Source organism: Erythrolamprus reginae, chromosome 5 (genome assembly GCF_031021105.1).
Source record: "Erythrolamprus reginae isolate rEryReg1 chromosome 5, rEryReg1.hap1, whole genome shotgun sequence".
NCBI classification, from domain to species: Eukaryota; Metazoa; Chordata; class Lepidosauria; order Squamata; family Dipsadidae; genus Erythrolamprus; species Erythrolamprus reginae.
The window spans coordinates 106,964,281-106,979,642 of NC_091954.1; positions in this window are offsets into that span (position 1 = coordinate 106,964,281).

Sequence of the window (15,362 nt, forward strand, 5' to 3'; positions counted from 1 at the left end):
GAATGCAGCTGCGAGAGCAATCATGGGCTTTCCCAAATATGCCCATGTTACACCAACACTCCTCAGTCTGCATTGCTTGCCAATCAGTTTCTGGTCACAATTCAAAATGTTGGTTATGACCTATAAAGCCCTTCATGGCACCGGACCAGATTATCTCAGGGACCGCCTTTCGCGACACAAATCCCAGCGACCAGTTAGGTCCCACAGAGTGGGCCTTCTCTGGGTCCCGTCAACTAAACAATGCCGCTTGGCGGGACCCAGGGGAAGAGCTTTCTCTGTGGCGGCCCCGGCCCTCTGGAAACAACTCCCCCCGGAGATTAGAATTGCCCCCACCCTCCTTGCCTTTTGTAAGCTACTTAAAACCCACCTCTGCCGCCAGGCATGAGGGAATTAAGATTCCTTTCCCCCCTAGGCCTTTACAATTTTATGCATGGTATGGGTTAGGTTAGGTTAGGTTAGGTTAGGTTTATTGGATTTATATGCCGCCCCTCTCCGCAAACTCGGGGCGGCTCACAACAATAATAAAAAACAGTACAGTACACAATACCAAATCCAATGCCCACCCATCCAGATTCCAATTGAAATTAATAATCTCATAAAAAACAGTATATATAAAAAACAGGCACACAGTCAGTCAATCAACAAAACAACATGGGCAAGGGGGAGGTGTTTTAGTTCCCCCATGCCTGACGGCAAAGGTGGGTCTTAAGGAGTTTACGAAAGGCAGGGAGGGTGGGGGCAATCCTAATCTCAGGGGGGAGCTGGTTCCAGAGGGTCGGGGCCCCCACAGAGAAGGCTCTTCCCCTGGGTCCCGCCAGACGACATGTTTGTATGTATGTTTGACTTTCTATATTAAGGGGTTTTTATTTCTTTTTTAGTATTGGATTATTATTGTACACTGTTTTATGATTGCTGTTAGCCACCCCGAGTCTTCGGAGAGGGGCGGCATATAAATCCAATAAATAAATACAGTGATACCTTGTCTTACAAACTTAATTGGTTCTGGGACGAGGTTCTTAAGGTGAAAAGTTTGTAAGACAAAACAATGTTTCCCATAGGAATCAATGGAAAAGCGATTAATGCGTGCAAGCCCAAAATTCACCCCTTTTGCCAGCCGAAGCGCCCGTTTTTCCGCTGCTGGGATTCCCTTGAGGTTCCCCTTCATAGGAAACCCCACCTCCGGACTTCTGTGTTTTTGCGATGCTGCAGGGGAATCCCAGCATCGCAAAAACAAGCGCTTCGCTGGCAATGGAAGCCTGGAGGTGGGGTTTCCCATGGAGGGGAGCCTCAGGGGAATCCCAGCAGCGCAAAAACGGGTGCTTCGCTGGCAACGGGAGTCTGGAGGCGGGGAATCCCAGCGGCGGCAGTGGGTTTGTAAGGTGAGAATAGTTTGTAAGAAGAGGCAAAAAAATCTTAAACCCTGGGTTTGTATCTCGAAAAGTTTGTATGATGAGGCGTTTGTACGATGAGGTATCACTGTATATAATAAATAAATAGATGCACATACCCACATACAGAGACAGTGGAGGGCAACACCTAAAGAGGTTTTATGAGCTGCTAAAGGACATGGCTGCTTGAATTATTCATAAACAAGTATTTAGCATGCATTCCTGCACTTTGCAATGCATTTTAGAATTTCACCTCCCTAATAAGGGACATTTCCATGACCTTTCCAACTGCAGTCCCCCAAACAGACCTTACTAAACATAGTCCCCATTCATTTTTATTATCTCCAGTTGAACACTCAGACTAATACAAATCTAACCAGAGAAAATTTACTTTAATATACATGTTCCACGCACAAACTGGAATTACCGACGGTGGAGCAATTTCTGAGCTGAGTTTCCTCTGAACTCGGTGAAGAACATTAATCTTAATTCAAATCCACATCTGTTCCATTCAGGGTATAATTGCCAACTGGAATTTGCCTGTGAGATTTTTATTGGAAAAACTTGTGGATGTTTGCACAGAGCAGTGTTTCCCAACCTTGGCAACTTGAAGATATATGGACTTCAATTCCCACAATTCCCCAGCCAGCATTCGCTGATTGAGATTTGGAGACTGATTCTTTTTGCCAATGTGTAGGACAGAGCATTTGCTGGTTGAGATTTGGAGTTGCCATGTGTTGGACCAGTCAGAAACTGAGTCTAGGTCTTTTTGTAGAGTAGTTGTGTTATCAGTGGCGTTGAAGAGTTTTACATCATCTTCAAAAAGAACACAGTTGCTTGTGATGAGATCACAAAGGTTGTTGATGTAGAGAATGACGAGTGTAGGTCCCAGTACACTACCTTGGGGGACACCGCTTTTAACAGGGATGGATGTGGATATGGAGCTTCCTATTTTGACCACTTGTTGCCTGTTAGACAGAAATGCAGTAATCCAGCTGTGGAAGGATCCTGAGATGCCATAGGATTTGAGTTTTTGAAGTAGTTTGTCATGGACCACTGAATCAAAGGCTTTGGAGAAGTCAATATAAATTGCATCTATAGATTTTCCTTGATCAAGATGAGTTGTCCATGTGTTTTTGCAGTGAAGGAGCAATTGTAGGATAGTTTTTTTCTGAATCCAAATTCAATTCAATTCAATTTATTAGATTTGTATGCCACCCCTCTCCAAAGACTCGGGGCGGCTCACAACAGTAATAAAAACAGTATAACAATGGAACAAATCTAATAATAAAATATATAAAAATCTCAACAATTAAAAACCATACAGCACATACACATCAAACATGAAATATAATAAGCCTGGGGAAGATGTCTTACTTCCCCCATGTCTGGCGATATAGGTGGGCCTTAAGTAACTTGCGAAAGACAAGGAGGGTGGGGGCCATTCTAATCTACGGGGGAAGTTGATTCCAGAGGGCCGGGGCCACCACAGAGAAGGCCCACCAAACAACATTGTTTAGTCGACGGGACCCGGAGAAGGCCAACTCTGTGGGACCTTATCGGCTGCTGGGATTCGTGGGGTAGAAGGCAGTTCTGGATGTATTCTGGCCCAATGCCATGTAGGGCTTTAAAGGTCATTACCAACACTTTGAATTGTGACCGGAAACTTATCGGCAGCCAGTGCAGGCCACGCAGTGTTGTAGAAATGTGGGCAAATCTAGGAAGCCCCACAATAGCTCTCGCGGCCGCATTCTGCATGATCTGAAGTTTCCGAACACTTTTCAAAGGTAGCCCCATGTAGAGAGCGTTGCAGTAATCGAACCTTGAGGTGATAAGGGCATGAGCGACTGTGAGCAATGACCCCTGTCCAAATAGGCCCGCAACTGGTGTACCAGGCGAACCTGGGCAAATGCCCTCCTCGCCACAGCCGAGAGATGGTGTTCCAATTTTAGCTGTGGATTGAGGAGGATGCCCAAGTTGCGAACCCTCTCTGAGAGGGTCAATAATTCCCCCCGCCCAGGGTAATGGATGGACAGATGGAATTGTCCTTGGGAGGTAAAACCCACAGCCACTCCGTCTTGTTTGGATTGAGTTTGAGCTTGTTGACACCCATCCAGAGCCCAATAGCCTCCAGGCACCGGCACATCACTTCCACTGCTTCGTTGACTGGACATGGGGTGGAGATGTATAACTGGGTATCATCAGCATATTGATGATACCTCACCCCATGCCCTTGGATGATCTTATTTGTTAGCGTGCAGATTATTAGTTTCTAGGTGGAGAGTAATTAATATGGTTTAACCCCATATTAAACCATGATTGATAGGATTCATGATTCACACATGATTTACAAGCCATAAGGACCAGATTCCAATAAGCTAAAACCAGCCAATATGAATCAGGAGGCTGAACTTTGCTCAAGAAAACCAAGCCGTGATTTATCATTATGAATTGACTCAGGCAATAAGATCAAATGAAGATGCCTAGAATTAGGCTACAAGTACTTCACACAGCACCACACTCGAGCTGCAGAATTTGAATACAACCTGATCGGTAGTCAAAACACGTCTGGCTGAAAACATCCATGAACATAAGTAACAGAGCGTGAACAATATTTTCAGAGCTCGTTTGATAAGACGAGGGCACCAGGCAAGTCTGTGCTACGGTGTCTTTCCTGATTCCAGTGAAAAGCCATCTGCCTCTGAATGAGGCCAAGCACAAATATTGGAGGTAGGGTCTTCACCGAGAGCAGGAACTGAAGATTTTGTTGTGTGCTGTTGGTGCTCTCTAACTTTGAATCAACTCAGAATAACAGTTGGAAGGGACCTTGGAGGTCTTCTAGTCCAACCCCATGCCCAGGAAAACAGCTATCCCACAGCTCATTTCAAACAAATTGTTGTACAATCTCTTCTTTAAAACCTCCAGTGTTAGAGACCCCAAACTTCTGGAGGCAAGTTGTTATTTTTTATGTTTTATTTTTATTTTTTTTTATTTTTATATTGTTTTTTTAATATTTTTATTTTTATTTTATTTAACATATAAAACATTTAAACAGCATACAAAACGACATTAAACATTTACAATTTATATATATACAAAATGTATCTATTACAATTCTATTTGCTATACCTTTTTCTTAATTTCCACCCAATTGTATATTTTCTCCCACACTCTATAATAGTCCTTATTTTGTTGGTTTTGTATCTCGTATGTTAATTTGCTAAATTTGGCGCAGTCTAATATTTTTTTAATCACCATTTCTTTATTTGGAGTCTTTTCTTGCTTCCATACTTGTGCATAAGCTAATCTTGCGGCTGTGAGTAAATGATTTCTTAAGTAATAGTTTTCTTTACTATGTTTGCCTCTGATTATGCCTAGTAAATACATTTCCGGTTTTATCTCAAGTTTATACTCCAATATTTCTTCCATCCATGTCTGAATTTGGATCCAAAAATTTTTTGCTTCCTTACATTGCCACCAAATGTGGTAGTATGTTCCTACCTCTTTTTATTTTTATATTGTTATTGTTATTATCTCTTTTATTCTGCAGAGAGGGGCGGCATACAAATCTAATAAATTATTATTATTATTATTATTATTATTAAACATTAAACTCAGTCAACTGAACATTTAAAGGTATCACGAATATTATCACTGACTGGTGCTAACGGTTGAAGTGGGTTCCTGCCAGCAAAATATCAACCAAGTATCTTCTTAAAATATATGATATATATTAATGTATATTAAATATTATTTATTTATTTATTTGTTTATTTATTGGATTTGTATGCCGCCCCTCTCCGAGGACTCAGGGCGGCTCACAATATATCAAAATAATATACAATATACATAGCTAAAAAATCCAATTAATATAACTAAAAAACTAAAATAGAAATAATAATTTTTTTATTGTTGTTGTTGTTGTCAATACAACACAGCAAACGAGATCACTATGCTGGATTTCGTATTTCATCACCAGTCGGGCGCTTCCGAAGCACCTAGGACTGCATGATGTAATGGCGAATTATGTTTGCCGATCCCAGTAAAGCGGCTTTTTGCAATTGACAGATGGAGATTTTGTCAATTCCGATGGTTTTCAAATGTCCGCTGAGATCCTTTGGCACTGCGCCCAGCGTGCCAAGTACCACTGGGACCACTTTTGCTGGCTTATGCCAGAGTCGTTACAGCTCGATTTTCAGATCTTCGTATTTCTCTAATTTCTCTAGCTGCTTCTCCTCAATTCTGCTGTCCCCTGGGATTGCGATGTCCATGATCCTAGGTCTGGAAAGCTTAGAACTACGACGCCTAAACCACGATCTAAGTATTGCCCACAAAATCATATGCTGCAACGTCCCACCTGTCAATGACTACTTCAGCTTCAACTGCAACAACACAAGAGCACGCAACAAATACAAACTTAATATTAATCGCTCCAAGCTTGACTGTAAAAAATATGACTTTAGCAATCGAGTTGTCAAAGCGTGGAACTCATTACTGGACTCAGTAGTGTCAACCCCTAACCCCCAACATTTCTCCCTTAGACTATCCACGATTGACCTCTCCGGGTTCCTAAGAGGTCAGTAAGGGGCGTACATAAGTGCACTAGCCTGCCTTTCGTCCCCTGTCCAATTGTCTTTCCTTTATCTCATATATCATATATCTTTTCTTCCTTTCATATATCTTCTCCTCTATTTTTATATCTTTTCTTTATATATAATACTTCATGTCTATCCTCTTCAATATGTATTGTGTATTGGACAAAATAAATAAATGAATGAATGAATGAATGAATGAATGAATGAATGAATGAATGAATGAATAAATAAATAAATAAATAAGTATGGATGATGATGGTTATGATTGCGATGATTGTGATTATCAGCTAGAGGGCAAAACGGCCTTTCCCAAAGCCAAAAATCAGCTGGCCAGAGTATGCATGTGCACTAGAGCTGACACAGGGCAATGCCTCGCATGTCCTCCGATATGGCTCCATGTGCCACCTGTGGCATACGTGCCATAGATTCACCATCATACATCTACCTAATATGCAAGCAGCCTGGGTTTCAAATCCCATAAGGGTATGGCTAGCCGATGAGAGCTAAATGGCTTGAAATAGATTTATACTAGTTTCCCTTTATTTCTTTGTCAGTAAAACTTAAATTTAATGTCCTACACTCTGCTTCTTTTATGTACTGATGACCAAATTTTTGTATTTATTTTTATTCATTTATTTATTTGTCAAACAAGTACAGTGGTACCTCGAGATACGAGTTTAATTCGTTCCTGACCTGGGCTCTTAAGTCGAGCAGCTCTTATCTCGAACGACTTTTCCCCATAGGAATTAATGTAAATAATTTTAATTGGTTCCAGCCCTCAAAAAACTCACAAAGTTAGTCTAAATTATGCAGAAAGACATGTTTTTAATGAAGAAATGTACATGTACATATAAATGAATAATGAAGTTTCTTTCACTTAACTTGTAAACTTTCTTAAACTTTTAAATTTACATATGTTCAACTTCTCTGCCACCCAATCCTGTAGGACAGAGGTCCCCAACCCTTTTTGCACCAGGGACCGGCTTTAAGCGATCAAGAGAGGAATGGGTGAATGAATGGACGGAGGGTGGGAAGGAAGGAAGGAAAGAGGGAAGGGACAGGAACAGAGGAAGGAAGCAAGGAAACTTATGAAAGGGGAGAGTAAGAGAGGAATGAGTGAAGGGAGGGAGGGAAGAAGGTGGGAAGGAGAAAGAAAAGAAGAAATAGAGGAAGGGAAGGTAAAAGAGAAAGAAAAAGAGCTAACTTCCGCGTTCAGCTTCAGGAGACAGCTGCGAAGCTGCGCGTGTGTTTTAAAAGGTTGCAGCCGGCCTGGGGGGCTCGGGGGGGTGCTGGCAAGCCCCCCAGGCTGGCTGCAAGCACCCCCCGAGCCCCCCAGGCCGGCTGCAACCTTTTAAAACACGCGCGCCGCTTCGCAGCTGTCTCCTGAAGCCGAACGCGGAAGTTAGCGTTTGGCTTCAGGAGACAGCTCCTTGGCGCTTGTATCTCGAATTTGGGCTTGTAAGTAGAACAAAAATATCTCTCCCCTCCCAGCTCTTATCTCGAGTTGCTCTTAAGTAGAGCAGCTCTTATGTCGGGGTTCCACTGTATAGTATTATAGGTAGGGTATGCCCATTTTACACCAACACTCCGCAGTCTGCATTGGTTGCCGATCAATTTCCGGTCACAATTCAAAGTGTTGGTTATGACCTATAAAGCCCTTCATGGCATCGGACCAGAATATCTCCGGGACCGCCTTCTGCCGCACGAATCCCAGCGACCAATTAGGTCCCACAGAGTTGGCCTTCTCCTGGTCCCGTCGACTAAACAATGTTGTTTGGCAGGACCCAGGGGAAGAGCCTTCTCTGTGGCGGCCCCGACTCTCTGGATCCAGCTCCCCCTGAGATTAGAACTGCCTCCACCCTCCTTGCCTTTTGTAAACTCCTTAAAACCCACCTCTGTCGTCAGGCATGGGGGAACTGATATAACTTCCCCAGGCCTATATTGTTTATGTATGGTATTTTGTGTGCATGTTTTTTTAAATTATGGGTTTTTAGCTTCAATTATTAGATTTGTATTCTACATAGTTTTTTCTATTACTGTTGTGAGCCGCCCCGAGTCTACAGAGAGGGGCGGTATACAAATTTAATAAATAAATAAATAAATAGTACATATTAACATAACATAACATAAGTAGAACGTAGTAATAGAAAGGATAATAAGACAGTAGGACAGGGACATTAGGCACATAAGTGTACTTATGCACGCCCCTTACAGACCTCTTAGAAAAGGGGAGAGGTCAATTGTAGATAATGTAAGGTTGAAGATTTTGGGGTTGGGGGAAGCAACAACAGAGTCAGGTAATGAGTTCCAGGCGGTGACCACTCTATTGCTGAAATCGTATTTTATGCAGTCAAGTTTGGAGCGATTTACATTCAGTTTGTATCTATTGCGTGCTCTTGTGTTGTTGTTGTTAAAGGTGAAGTAGTCACTGACAGATTACCTCAGGGACCACCTTCTGCTGCACGAATCCCAGTGACCAGTTAGGTCCCACAGAGTGGGTCTTCTCCGGGTCCCGTCAACCAAACAATGTTGCTTGGCGGGACCCAGAGGTAGAGCCTTCTCTATGGCGGCCCCGGCCCTCTGGAACCAACTCTCCCCAGAGATTAGAATTGCCCCCACCCTCCTTGCCTTTCGAAAGCTGCTTAAAACCCACCTCTGCCGCCAGGCATGGGGGAACTGAGATACCTTCCCCCTAAGCCTTTACAATTTTATGCATGGTATGTCTGTATGTATGATTGGTTTTTATATAATGGGTTTTTAACTGTTTTTAGTATTGGATTTTGTTATATACTGTTTTATTGCTGTTGTTAGCAGCCCCGAGTCTGCGAAGAGGGGTGGCATACAAATCCAATAAATAGATAGATAGATAGATAGATAGATAGATAGATAGATAGATAGATAGATAGATAGATAATGATGTATGATTTTATGAACAACAGTTAAATCAGTTCGGACACGACCTAGTTGCAACATTACGCAAAATGTGTTTTTACCCCACCAGACCCCACCCATTCAAACATGGGCAGTGTGGCATGCAAATATCATTGATCGGATAATGTGTGGGTCTATTTATCATGCTTCCTTTTTTTTAAAAAAAAAACATTCATAATGGGTGGCCAGATGGGTCTTTAGCCCAGTCACGAAAGGCAAGCCGCCAAGGCAGACAATCCATTATAAAGCCTGTTTGCTAAACAATCAATCTTACAGAGGAAAAATAAGACTGTTGATACCATGCACAGCTGGCAGGTAAGCTCAAACATTAGGCAGTCCAATCCACATTGGCTGGCTGGAAGTGGAGAAAACTAATGTAAATAAAGCTGGGAGCTATTGACTAGCAAGGGCTTTGGCGTGGGCACAGCTGCACCACCGATCGAATCAACCTCATTCTGATAGACGAAAAGGGTGGCATGAATCATCCTTAATTCTAACACGGCATGCTCTGGAGCATTCACAAATTGTGATCTATGACAAGTAAGATCAGCAGAGGAATTGAATTCTGTGCGAGATAAGAGACGGGGACATTATACGTTTGGGAAGGATTCTTGTTTTATGGTTCCGAGAGACGCTCTCAGCCAAACCACATGGGCGATTATTCAGAAGTCAACCTCATTGTCCTCCTCGCAGTTGATAGGTGCTGTAAATACGCATAGCCTGGATTTAATTTACATCTCGAGTTACCTCCGGGAAGCTAAAGGCAATATAATTGTTCCCCTTGCCCCCTAATGGAACTCATTCCCGGACTCCATAGTGTCATCCCCAAACCCCCAACACTTTACCCTTAGATTATTTATTATTAGAGTTGAAAGGGACCTTACAGGTCATCAAGTTCAACCCCCTGTCTGAGCAGGAAATCCTACATCACCCCAGCCAAATGGCAGTCCAACCTCCTCTTGAAAGTGTCCAAAGTTGGGGAGTCCACAACCTCCGCTGGCAGGCCGTTCCACTGGTTGATCGCTCTCACTGTCAGGAAATTCTTTCTTATCTCCAGGTTGAATCTTTCCTTGGTCAGTTTCCAACCGTTGTTCCTCGTCCGGCCCTCTGGTGCCCTGAAAAATAGTGTCCCCCCCCTCCTCTCTGTGGCAACCCCTTAAGTACCTGTAAACAGCTATCATGTCCCCCCGAGCCCTTTTTACTAGACTATCCATGCCCAGTTCCAGCAACCTTTCCTCATATGACCTGGTCTCTAGTCCCTTTATCATTTTAGTTGCTCTTTTCTGCACCCTCTCTAGAGTCTCTATATCTTTTTTGTAGTGTGGTGACCAGAACTGGATGCAATACTCCAGGTGCGGTCTCACCAGGGCCTTATAGAGTGGTATTATTACCTCTCTGGTCTTGGAGTGTATCCCCCTGTTCATGCAGCTTAGGATTGTGTTGGCATTTTTAGCCGCTGCTGCACATTGCTGTCCCATGTTTAGCTGGTTATCCACTAAGACTCCAAGATCTTTTTCACAGTCACTCATGGTGAGTGTGGTTTATCTACGGTTGACCTATCCAGATTCCTAAGAGGTCAGTAAGGGGCGAGTACAAGTGCACTAATGTGCCTTCCGTCCCCTGTCCTATTGCTCTCCTATATCTCCTATACCTTTCTTCTATTCCTATATCTCTTCTTCTATTCTTTCATTGATATGTTCTATTACTATATCTTCTTTTCTATTATCTCTTAAATATATTTTACTATGAGTATCTCCTCTATAACCTTCATCATGTATTTTACTATGTATATATAGATATATACCCACTAAAACCCTCATTGTGTATTGGACAAAATAAATAAATAAATACTAAAAAAAAATTAGTTCTCATTAAAAACTTGGAAAAGAGATAAAACTGAGAATGTGTGATTGGCTTGAGATGCACCTAGTAAGACTTTGATGGTTGAGTGAAAGTTTCAACCTCTTTCTTCCCAGCCCTACCAAATTGAGCTGTAGATGCTAATACTAAATGTCCAGATACATAAAGTAAGAAGACCATGGATTTTCCTAGTTTAGGAAATTTAGAAACATAGAAGATTGACGGCAGAAAAAGACCTCATGGTCCATCTAGTCTGCCCTTAGGCTATATCCTGTATTTTATCTTAGGATTGATATATGTTTATCCCAGGCATGTTTAAATTCAATTACCGTGGATTTACCAATCACGTCTGCTGGAAATTTGTTCCAAGCATCTACTACTATTTCAGTAAAATAATATTTTCTCACGTTGCTTCTGATCTTTCCCCCAACTAACCTCTGATTGTGCCTCCTTGTTTTTGTGTTCACTTTCCTATTAAAAACACTTCCCTCCTGAATCTTATTTAACCCTTTAACATATTTAAATGTTTCGATCATGCCCCCCCTTTCCCTCCTGTCCTCCAGACTATACAGATTGAGTTCATGAAGTCTTTCCTGATAAGTTTTATGCTTAAGACCTTCCACCATTTTTGCAGCCCGTCTTTGGACCCGTTCAATTTTATCAATATCTTTTTGTAGGTGAGGTCTCCAGAACTGGACACAGTATTCCAAATTTGAAAGAACAAAATGGGGGAATCCTTGTTTCATCCTTATAATTAAATTAAGAAATCATTGACACCAGAGGTGGGTTTCAGCAGGTTCTAACCAATTCTGGAGAACTGGTAGTGGAAATTTTGAGTAGTTCGGAGAACCGGTAAATACCACCTCTGACTGGCCCCGCCCCCATCTGTTCTCTGCCTCCCAAGTCACAGCTGATTGGAAGGAAATGGGGATTTTGCAATATCCTTCCCCTGGTAAATGATCTCTTTAATATAGGGGAAATCCACAGTATCTTCTATAATAAAATCTGATAGGAATTAAAACCTACTCTTTGGTTTCCACCCTCTATGAGAATTAAAATGAGCTGTAATGTAGATTAAATGAACTCAAGCATTTCCAAGCACTGATGCCCATCCAAGAAGCAGCAAGGGAGACGTAGAGGGGATCATCAAAGGACTGATAATCATACCATTATTTTATGTCCTAATGTATGGTTATTTTGAACCATTTATTTCTGAAATTAATATGATCCATCGTGTGCATTCACAAGTGAGTTTCCAAAGTTATTTTTTACATTTTGGCAATCCACCAAATTGAATAATCAACAGTTCCTTCTCATTTGACCAGTTTTCTCTCCAGCCTAATGATATTTCTTCTGGCAGATTTATTGGCTTTTTGTTGGAAACTGAAGCATTCTGTGTGTGATTTTGAACCTTCCTTGTCCTTCCGACTCTGTGGGACCTGACCGGACACTGTGACCCATGCAGCAGAAGGCAACATAGAAACATAGAAGACTGACGGCAGAAAAAGACCTCATGATCCGTCTAGTCTTCCCTTATACTATTTTTTGTATTTTATCCTAAGATGGATCTATGTTTATCCCAGGCATGTTTAAATTCAGTGACTGTGGATTTACCAACCACGTCTTCTGGATGTTTGTTCCAAGCATCTACTACTCTTTCAGTAAAATAATATTTTCTCATGTTGCTTTTGATCTTTCCCCCAACTAACTTCAGATTGTGTCCCCTTGTTCTTGTGTTCACTTTCCTATTAAAAACACTTCCATCCTGAACCTTATTTAACCCTTTGACGTGTTTAAATGTTTCGATCATGTCCCCCCTTTTCCCTTCTGTCCTCCAGACTATACAGATTGAGTTCATGAAGTCTTTCCTGATAAGTTTTATGCTTAAGACCTTGCACCATTTTTGTAGCCCGTCTTTGGACCCGTTCAATTTTATCAATATCTTTTTGTAGGTGAGGTCTCCAGAACTGAACACAGTATTATTCCAAATGTGGTCTCACCAGCGCTCTATATAGCAGGATCACAATCTCCCTCTTCCTGCTAATCTAGTCCGACGCCATGTAGGGCATCAATAAAATACAATACAGAATATGGAATAGAATGGAATGGAACGCAACACAATGCAATGCAATGCAACACAACACAACACAATAAAGTACAATATAGAATATGGAATGGAATGGAACGCAACGCAACACAATGCAATGCTATGCAACACAACACAATAAAATACAATATAGAATATGGAATGGAATGGAATAGGAATAGGATTCTTTATTGGGCAAGTGTGATTGAACACACAAGGAATTTGTCAATGACTCTTTCATTCTTTCCCCAAGGTCAGCTCTACATGTCTTCAAAGGAGACTTGGTCAGGGTATGTGGAAAAAGTTCTAGCAAAGAAAGAAGCAATCACAAGATATTTCCCCCTTTCTTGAAAATGTGGAATCCAACCATTGGTTGAAAACCCTGGCAGAACGAAAACAGAACAAGGGCCAAACCATGTAGGGTTTTGTTGCAATTGTGTTAATACAATTCTTCATATCGATGTTTCTCAACCCTGGCAACTTTAAGATGGGTGGTCTTCGTTTCCAAGAATTTTCCCATTCTGACTGAGGAATTCTGGGAGTTGAAGTTCACGTATCTTAAAATTACCAAAGTTTAGAAACATTTCTTTACGTTAACCCATTGGTATTAACGAAGCTAAAATAAGTTGAAATGCTAAAGTAATGATTAAAAATGTGGATTCATATCAGGGGTGGGTTCCACTTACCTTCTCTACTGGTTTGCATCGCGATGGAAGTGCGCATTTTGCACGCAGGTGCTCAAGTCGCTCATGAGCGCATCCTGCCACATCACGCAAAAGACCTGGAAAGGACCCTCTGCGCACTTTGTGCATGCACAGAGGGGCTTTTTTGGCAAGCCGCAGCAACCAAGGGACCAGTTTGGGAGCATGGACCGCCGGTCATTATTGCCAGTTCAGTGAGTGGTGGTAAATTTCCACTACCAGTTCTAAAGAACTGCTTTAAACCAGCAGCAACTCACCACTGGTTAATCTTTCTGCACCAGCTCAGGAAGCTCAAACTGCCCAAGGAGCTGCTGATACAGTTCTACAGAGGAATCACTGAGTCTGTCATCTGCACCTCTATAACTGTCTGGTTTGGTGCTGCAACCCAACAGGACCGACACAGACTTCAGAGGAGAATCAGAACTGCAGAAAAAGCAATTGCTGCCAACCTGCCTTCCATTGAGGACCTGTATACTGCACGAGTCAAAAAGAGGGCGGGGAAAATATTTACTGACCCTTCACATCCTGGACACAAATTGTTTCATCTCCTACTCTCAAAACGTCACTACAGAGCACTGCACACCAAGACAACTAGACACAAGAACCGTTTTTTTCCGAACGCCATCACTCTACTAAACAAATAATTCCCTCAACACTGTCAGACTTTCTACTAAATCTGCACTTCTATTCTACTAGTTTTTCTCATCATTCCTTTCACCCATTTCCTCCCACGTTGACTGTATGACTGTAACTTGTTGCTTATATCCTAAGATTTTTATTAATATTGCTTCTTCGTTGCTTATTTGACCCCTATGACAATCATTAAGTGTTGTACCACATGATTCTTGACAAATGTATATTTTATTTCATGTACGCTGAGAGCATCTGCACTAAGACAAATTCCTTGTGTGTCCAATCACACTTGGCCAATAAAATTCTATTCTATTCTAATCATTTCAAAAAGAAATCAAAGTTTAAGTTTAAAGTATTGCAACAATCAAGCACATTTAATTTTGCATTGTTCTTTCACGCAAATACACATGCCCAGGCAGAGAAAACAATTTGAGTAAGGCATAATTTTCATGGGTAACATTCTCAGCAGCTGCCGTTTCTGCTAATGACCCAGTTCCTAATCGAACCCCCAACCACTTTCCGTGTATCTCGTGGGATCAAACCGTCCTTTCCCTTGATTGTATTTTTTAATTAAAATGGAAAGAATCTCATTTTCCAAAGATAATCCGCTGCCATCTGAAATAGTTCAGTGCTCTGGAAAGGACCAAAATCAAACTAGAATTATTTAAGATGCTAATTAATCCGAGATGTTTCTTGGAAAACTGGGTTGTTTTTTGTTCATCTACTAAAAGAGAAAACAAATAATTTTGGAGGAGCAGCCATTTAGTTTGATAGAAAGCAATTCGGAATGAAGGGATGTTTCCAGATATTGTTGAGTGAGTCTGAAGGTGCTTAATATTTGTTTTTTTAAAAAATAGGATCATCGAGATACAATATATTGATGAATCTATCAGCAATGATGGAGAAAAAGAAGACAATGTTTTTTGTCTTAATGCCCAGGTGACTTCCTTCAAAAAAAAAGTGGGGCATACTGAATAATAGAATAACAGGGTGGGAAGGGGCCTTGGGGGTCTTCTAGTCTAGCCCCCTGCTCAAGCAAGAGACTCTATACCAATGATGGTGAACCTTTTTTTCCTCGAGTGCCGAAAGTCCATGCACATGAACTACTGCACATGTGTAAGTGCCCACATCCATAGCCTAGGAAAGGCAAAAACTGCTTCCCCCCTCT